Below are 8,764 nucleotides of genomic sequence, written 5' to 3'. Positions count from 1 at the left end.
CTATGCTAGTAAAAGGATAAACGGCGTTAATAAACGGTGTTCCAAGTATAATTGGAGGGTATAACTGGTTTTTTACCAAGAAAAAGAAGTGAGGAATACAGACTTTATTCTGACAAATACCCGTATTAGGAAGTTTATACTTTATATCTAAAGCATGTCCGGATGCAGATCTAACCATATGAGTAGTTTTTTGAAAATATTTCGTAGGTACTAAACCTTCTTGAATGCAGCTAACATCTGCTCCACTATCAATCATGGCAATGTTTGTAATTGAGAAACTATTATCAATGAGAATAGTACATTTGATGTACCATTTATGAGCAGTAATAATTTGCATCATTCCTAGAAACATATCATGTTTAGGATTAAAATTAATAGGTTTTTCTTCAATATCATTTTCAAAAATACCTTTGTTTTTATCATTAGATTTCTCAGCTGGAGAATTGATTTTCTCAATCTGAGTAATCCTATGATCACAAATCATTTGATTTTGTTTAAGAGATTTGATCTCTCGTTTTAAGTTTTCAACTTCAATTTTTAAATCATCGAAAGAAGAATCTCTTGCTGGAGATGCATTTTTGTTTAACAAACGGTTATTAACCTCTAGTAAGGAATAAGGCGGGGAATATTCAAATTCTTTTTCAAAAGGTTTTGCAAAACCAGAACTTGAATTAGAACTTGAACTAGCAGCCAAATTAATAATTTTTTCACGAAGTTTTTCATCATTAACTTCTTTTAAAAGTTCTATTATATTATCAGAAGTAATAGTTTTCATGTTTAGGTCTTGAAACTGTGATTGTAATTTATAAAATTCATCATCACAAGTACATGTATCACCTTTGCAAGTTGTACAAGTATTATCAATATTTTTATCACTATCAGATAAATCAAGCAAATCAATTTCAGCTTCGGATTCTGATTCAGAATAATAATCAGATTCCGATCCAGAAGTATATAACAAACTATAAACCTTATCACGTAGTTCATCTTCTAGTCCTAAGGTTTTCAGCTTTTGAAGCTTACAATTTGGAGCTATATGGCCAAATTTACCACACTTATAACACTTAATGTCAGCAAGATCTCGCTTAGACCTATTTTTGGTAAATCTAGTAGACTTGCGATGTGCTTTCTTGGCTTCTCGTTCTTCTTTGGATCTATATCTAGATCTCTTTTTCCTATAAGGACTGTCTTGGTTGGGGTATCTATGATACTTATGTTTCTTTTTCCTATGAGTAGAAGTTTCGGGTAAACCGAACTGGGCGCAAAAGTCCCCTAACTGGTTTCTTTCTTTAAGCTTATCCATCTTAAGTTGTCTGGACAATCTTAATTCATTGCACAGGTTTAATCCTTCCTGTGTGCAAATTCCTATTAATTTACCATAGGTATAGTCTGCATAAGGAATTTCTCCATAACTACCTCTTAAAACCTTTCTAACTCTTTCGGCAAATAAAGAGGGAAGGCCATCTATGAACTTAGCTTTCCAATGTTCAAACTTATTTTCTGGTAGTTCCATCACTCTACTCATAAAGGTGTCTTTATACCACCTAAACTCACTTAAAGTCTTACATCTAAGGCTATTAAGGAGAGTACGAACAGTTTCATTTTGGTTGGTAAATCTACCATTGAAGTGTTCTAATATAGTAAGAATAAGGGTATAAACGGCATCTTCTCTATTTGCCACTAGGGCCATGCCTAAGTTATCAAGTCCTTCGTCAACGGCTTTAGCGTTAATAACCATTGCCCTTTCTTCGACAGACAAATAATTGTCCCACCAGCCACGAAGTTGGCCAGTAAAACCTGCAACAATCATTCTGCAAATATTCCTATCTGTATTTTTTACACTTTTACAGATAGTTGCATACATAAGCATTCTATGTACTAGAATAGTTAACTGCCTATCAGTCAAACCATCAAGATTCCATTCGTAAATTTCGGAACCACTGTAAGACGTATTAGTCTGATTCCAATCACGTTCCTCTATTAAAACATCTTGAGGAGTAGGACGATTGTAATAATAAGTCTGCATTCTAGGTTTATCAGCATATCTGCTATCTGCAAACTTATTATTCTTTTTAGGGTAACTTTTGAGTTTATTAAATTCTGACAAAACATCCTTTTTATAGTCAAAAGTAGAATCTAATTTATCAGCAAAATCATTTGATAAATCAATGGGTTTGATATTCAAACCGGATAACTTTTTATCAAGAAGTTCTTCTAAGTCTCCAAAAGATTTAAATTTAAAATCCTGAATATCAGGAGGTCTTTGAATATGAGTAACAACAATCTGAGGTTCTGATTTGCTTCCTGAAGAAGAGGCAATATCAGTCAAAGTCTTTTTCGTATTCATCTCCTTAATCAAGACTGTTAAATCATCAAGTTTTTTATTAAGAAAACTAACGTTTTCACCCAAAACTTTAACATATAAACTCAAATAATTATTTTGAGAAATTAATTTATTAATTTCTGCGATGCTGACTGCAGCAACATCTTCATCAATAAATTTTTGAAATGCAGTAAAAGTAATACCTGTATTATTAGGTAAAACAAAAGATGATTGAGGAGGGTAAATGGCTTTAGTAATATTGCCACTCCCGTCTTTATAAGATCTTTCCAAAACTTTTATAAAAAGTGGTAAATATGTGGTTATAAACCAAGGAACAAAATACATAATTTGATTATGTAAAGCACAAGTTTCATAAAACTCTTGTGAAATATTGTTTAAATCTTCCTTACTATAAGTATCAAAAAACCAAGTTTTAAACTGGTTCCATTTATCAGTAAAAAATTCTTTTTGAATATAACCTCTAGCTTGTGACCCTGGACTAAAATCAATTTGGTGTGGAATCATTAAGAATCATTGGGGTCAAAATCCATTTCGGACGCAGAAGGAATATCCTTATCAGAAATATTATCACTATCCTGAACAATATTTGTTTTGGGGTTAATCTTAACCCTTTCAACAGGTTTATCACCTACTTTAGTAGAAATTGTGTGTAAAGATGCAGCACGATTTCTAGCTGGTCCATAGACTGGTTCAACAGGAGAAATGTGTTGAATATCAGGCAACAGTCTACGACTAGTAAAGGAATGTCTGTTATAACTAGAATTAATAGTAGGCAACATTCTATTATTAGAAAATGACTGTCTACTATAAGTGGAACTATTATCGTCAAACTGAATGCAAATCCTACCATCCGAATTTTGAGTAATATGAGAATACTCAGTATTACTAACAGTATCAGTTATCTGACTGGGGGATATAACCGAATCCAAAGTCCATGTGGTTGGAAAATTAATTTCTTCCCACTTAATAGGTCTTCTCGTGGTGACCTTAGACTTTGCAAAATTCGTTTCCACTAGAATAGTCTGATCAGATGTATCATATAATTTACATCTGGGGTTTAACGTAGATAGTAATTTAAAATATATTCTATACGATAAACATATCAGTTCAGAACCAGGCGCATAATTATAACCATGCGTTTTCACATTTAATGTTAATGCATCAAGTATATTAACATCAGATAAAGATAATTGCAAATTGGGTTGAGTATTAAAATATACTGGGCCATAGGCGACAGTAGATTCAATAGAACCCATCAGAGACTGTCTAAAATTCAAATTTCTGGCATCTCTGAGAGCAGCCAAAAATGTCTCTGGTAACCCTTTAAGGGTTAAAGGCTTAAAAGCAATTTGAACCATACCAATATGCAAATAATTATACTGGTGTTTATGAATATCTACATCATGTTTGTTTAACAAACGAATAGTCTGTTCAGACGAACTTAAAGCTAAAGATTGCTCAGTTGTTTTAATAAGTTGTTTAGAAGAGAGTTTATCAAACCATCCATAATCATAGATTGTTCTAATAGGGACTTTAGGAATAGTCCATTTGTTTAACAAATCAAGATTTTGAGGTATATCTACCTCTTCCAATCTAGTATTTTTCATACTAGTTTCTCCTAAATCCATATTTCAGAAACATATCTATGTCGAATATTTCATATCTATCTTATATATACCATGAAAGTACCTAGGCTTTGATACCATTTAACAGGATCAAGTGGCGGGCGGTAATCCGCCATGCCTTCTCAATTAAATTAAAACAGAAATCACCGTTTGACCGGGAACTGGACTTGTTTCACACCTCACATCTGGCTTTTATATGCCTGGAAGGTTTCCACCAGTTAAAGATTTCTATTTTAACATATTTGAGAATTCTTAATCTAGCTAATTCAGTACCCTTATATTTAAAGACTGGCGGTAATCCGCACAATCAGTAAGGATAAGAATTGAAATATACTTGAATTTTATATATAGTTTAATGACTGTATGGAAGGTTAAAAACCTTTACTCAAGCAAGGGGTCTGTCATAATATAATACATACTTTTATTGAGCCCATGTGTCTAGCAGTTCTAACCGTGAAAGAAGATGCCCTTTTAACTCCTTTATCGGGCTGAGGTTCACGGCTGGCTAGACGGAGCCACTAAGGCAAAGCCAATAAGAGTAGTGTTATATCAGACTGTACCAACCATCTTGACACCAAGTCAAAACTCTATATATAAAACTCATTTATATTTTAATAGATGCCGTCGCTTTCATAGTGTATATAGGAGAGAAGTTAGATACTCAACATAGATATGAATCTTAAGATATACTATATATACATAGTATACTAGATATACTAGAACTCTCTCTCTCTCTCTCTCTAAGTGTAAGTAAAGAGTTAGTTTGAAGTTTGTAGATTGTAATAGAAGAACAAATAAATAAAAGTTTTCAGTTCTTCATCTTCAGGGCCTTGCTTCTTGGCCACAAGGTACATACTTCTGTCTTTCTTAGTTTAGATTTTCTTCTAGTCTCTCCTCTCTGGCCGTGACGATGTCCGGCTAAGAGACTTCATATCTATGTTGAGTATCTAACTTCTCTCCTATATACACTATGAAAGCGACGGCATCTATTAAAATATAAATGAGTATCTAACTTCTCTCCTATATACAGTTTATATTTATTAGAAATAATCTTATCTAATTAATTTAATTTAGAGTTAATTAAGACATAAATTAGTTCGTATTTGAGTTAATTTTACATTAATGATGTTGTAGTAATAAGCTTATTTTTAGTGTTAACAACTTTAAGGATATTTCGGTCATTTTAACAGAAAAAATATTTATTTGCACTTGTTTACCAAACACTTCAACAACCTTTTTTCAACTTCATCACTTTTAACCAAACGCATAATTAATTATTTGGAAAACAACCTCGAGCACTAAAAATGTACTTTTAAGCACTTTTGCTTAAAAGCCACTTTTTTTTTAAGTAAATCCAAACTGGCTCCATCTCTCCGTGGGAAACCCTAAAACGTGTTGCCGCACCGCCTCTACTTTTGAGCAGCCTATATCCTTTTCTGCACATTTCTTCCAGTTGCGTCACTGATCATCAACATGTTGCACAAGGGATTCTTCAATCAACATCAGGGTCACTCCTCTCCACATCCGAGGAAGTTTTTTCGTCAAAAATCGGTGAAGGAGAGCGTGAGATCTCTTTCAAAAGAAGATCTGATGGAAAAGAAAGTATTCCTGAGAGTTGATCTGAACGTTCAGTTGAATGACGACTTAAGCATCGCCGATGATAGCAAAATCCAAGCGGCTCTTCCAACCATTAAGTATTTGATGGAACACCAAGCTCGTGTTATCCTTTCCTCTAGTTTTGGTCATCCAGTATATATCAATCAAGAGTACAATCAAAAGTACAATCAAAGGTACAGCTTGAAGCCACTTGTTGCAAGGCTGTCACAGCTATTGGAAGTTGAGGTCAAGATGGCAAATGATTGCATTGGTCCAGACGTTAATAAGATGGTTCATGAAATACTACCAGAAGGGTTTTGCTATTGGAAAATTTGAGATTCCATAGAGAAGAAGTCATGGATGAACCGAGTTTGCATTAAAGCTGGCGTCTCTTGCAGATTTGTATGTCAATAATTCCCTGGAGACTGCACACAGATCATACGCTTCAACAGTAGGGGTTCCTCGGTACTTGAAACCAGCAGTTGCTGGACTCCTTTTGGAAAAGGAACTTTGCTATCTTTCTGAAGATCTAGCAAAATCAAAGAAGCCATTTTCTGCCATTGTTGGTGGTTCAAAACTTTCAACTAAATTTTGCCTGATAGAGAACCTGTTAGAGAAGGTTGATATGTTAATCCTTGGCGGAGGTTTGATCTTTACATTCTACAAGGCCAGAGGGTTCTCTGTTGGATTCTCACTTGTAGAGGATCACATGATTGATCCAACGCTATCTCTTATTTCGAAGGCAAAAGAAAAACGTGTATCTCTAATGCTACCTGAAGATGTAGTGATAGCAGATAAGTTTTCGGCTAATGCTAAATCTATGGTTATTCCATCTGCTAAAATTCCATTTAAGCAGATTGGGTTAGATATTGGACCAGCTGCAGTTATTTCTTTTTGCGCAGGGGTCTAGATACCGCCAAAATAATCATATGGAATGGACCTTTGGGAGTGATCGAGTTCGACAACTTTGCTTCTGGAACGGAGGCTATTGCAAGAAAACTGGAAGCACTTATTGGAACTGGAGTTAAAACAATTATAGCAGGTGGCGAAATAGTTAAAAAGATGGGGCTTACAGATAAGATGAGCCACATTTCAACAGGAGGGTTTGCCAGCTTAGAGCTTCTGGAGGGGATACCACTTCCTGGGGTGATGGCACTTGATGATGCTGCTAGTGAAAAAACGGGGCTCACAGATGTGCCAACGGTGGAGCTTGTGGACAAGATGATGAGCCATATCGAACTGTAAGAAGTATATGCTAGGCTCCATTATGTGGCAGTACAGGGTACTGATAAAAATACAGATCCTTATGGTTTATCTCGGGAGCGATGGTATCCAATTCATAGCAACGACAATCTTCCTTCCCAGCGGGAATACTAGAAGGACGAATAGAAGAAGGGTACCTGCTAACAACCCATGTACGAAGGTTAGCAGAAGGGAATTTCTCCTCAAAATCCTTTGCGGTATTGAGGCTTTTTGGTATGATGGAGTCTATGGTTGGAGCGATACAGTCGTCGGTTTTGTTTTTGCTTTTCGAAGAACCGGTACGTTTTGAGGAGGAAGCCATCGAAAAAGAGAAAGGTTTTTTTGTTTGAAGAAGATGAAGACTTAGTAGGCAAAATAAGATGAAAGAAGTTGGAATACAAAAGGGTAAGTTGATACATATAAGGAAACTTTTTGCGGCCAAATCCTTGGCTAAGATAACCTCGATAATCGGTAAAAGGCATGCTAAATCATGGGAAGACGCATGTTCGGGGCATTATATGCAGAGAGACAGGCATCTAATCAACCGTCAGTGGCCTTCATAAGGAATTATAGAAATTCCCGCCAAAAGAGTGTTTTGACCAACTTTCCGGTAACAGAAAGTTATATCACCGGAAAGAAGGGGACTATCTGTATTAGGTAAAATATTTTATGGCACGTGGCCACCCAAGAAGGGGAGACATGGAACCTAAGTCGGGAGAACAAAAAACCGGACGCAGTTATCCCGTGTATCACTGGAAAGGATAACGCTCGTGAAGGCATTGAATACTCTGCGCCCGGTAGCATTCAATGAGGAATATTCCACAGCATTAAAGAGCAACGGCCCGTTATAAAGAATTTGGCATTTATGTTCACCGTTACGTCTTCATCAATGCTCCTCATAATTGACATTAAAGAAGGGCACGACCCTAGTACCTTCTTCATTACTATAAATAATAAGCTCAATGATCATTGTAAAGGGGGAATTTTCTGGCTAACTTACACTACATTCTATGCAATATTTTAATACAATTTTACTTTCTCGCTTTTGATCTCATAATTGTTGTGCCCGAAAATTCTGTTCCCGAACTCATCAGCTCTGTTATTTCATCTACATTCTAAGGCTAAGTATTTTATATTTTATCAGTTATTTTGTTACTTTTTGGATCAAATTGATTTACTTGTCTAGAAACCACGAACAAATTCAATTGTACTATTTTTCGGGTAAATAGTTTGGCGCCCACCGTGGGGCCTAGATATCCGTGAAATTAAATTGATCCTTGACTTTTTTACTACTGTGTTTTGATTACTTTATCCTATTCAATCAGTGACACTCGCAATGAGGGGAACGACGCCACACCGGTACATGACAGGCGGTACCCTCGACAGGTTCGGGATGCAACTCCTGATGATGCTGATGAGGAGCGTGTAGCGGATGCAGTAAGGGTCCTGCAAGAGTAACATGCAATCATTCTAGGCCACCTCACGCAACAAGATCAGGTTATGATGGAACTGAAGCAGGCACTGTCGGGTGCCTCAAATAATGCAAACAGACGAGATCCAATTCCTCCTAATGTTCCCACTAACCAGACGACACAGAGAGTTGATAATAACACTCCTAGGGGTGAAGTTGGCTCCGACGGGGCTGGGGGGAGTAGATCCAGCCTCAACAATGAGAACGATCCATTCAAGGATGAACTTTTGCGGTTCATGAAGGAAGTAAACGCCCGCATAGATCAAATCCTGGGCGCACCACCAGTATTGAAAGGCCCAAACTCAAAGAAGTATATTCAATTACCATACAAACTGAGTGCGGGCCCAAAATTAATCCTGAAGCAATTCAAAATGCCCGAAGTGCCGACGTATGACGGAACATCAGATCCACAAGAGCATATTATCATTTACACAACAGCGGTGAAAGGAAATGATTTGGCTCCTCACGAAATTGAGTTCGTGTTGC

The 8,764-nt window shown here is 36.3% G+C and overlaps 1 pseudogene; it reads left to right on the top strand.

Moving 5' to 3' along the window:
* The first annotated feature begins 5,442 nt into the window (after positions 1-5,442).
* Positions 5,443-6,864, top strand: LOC104095123 (phosphoglycerate kinase, cytosolic-like; annotated as a pseudogene).
* Positions 6,865-8,764: the final 1,900 nt, after the last annotated feature.

Source organism: Nicotiana tomentosiformis, chromosome 5, assembly GCF_000390325.3.
Source record: "Nicotiana tomentosiformis chromosome 5, ASM39032v3, whole genome shotgun sequence".
NCBI classification, from domain to species: domain Eukaryota; kingdom Viridiplantae; phylum Streptophyta; class Magnoliopsida; order Solanales; family Solanaceae; genus Nicotiana; species Nicotiana tomentosiformis.
This window is presented reverse-complemented; position numbering and strand designations above follow the sequence as displayed.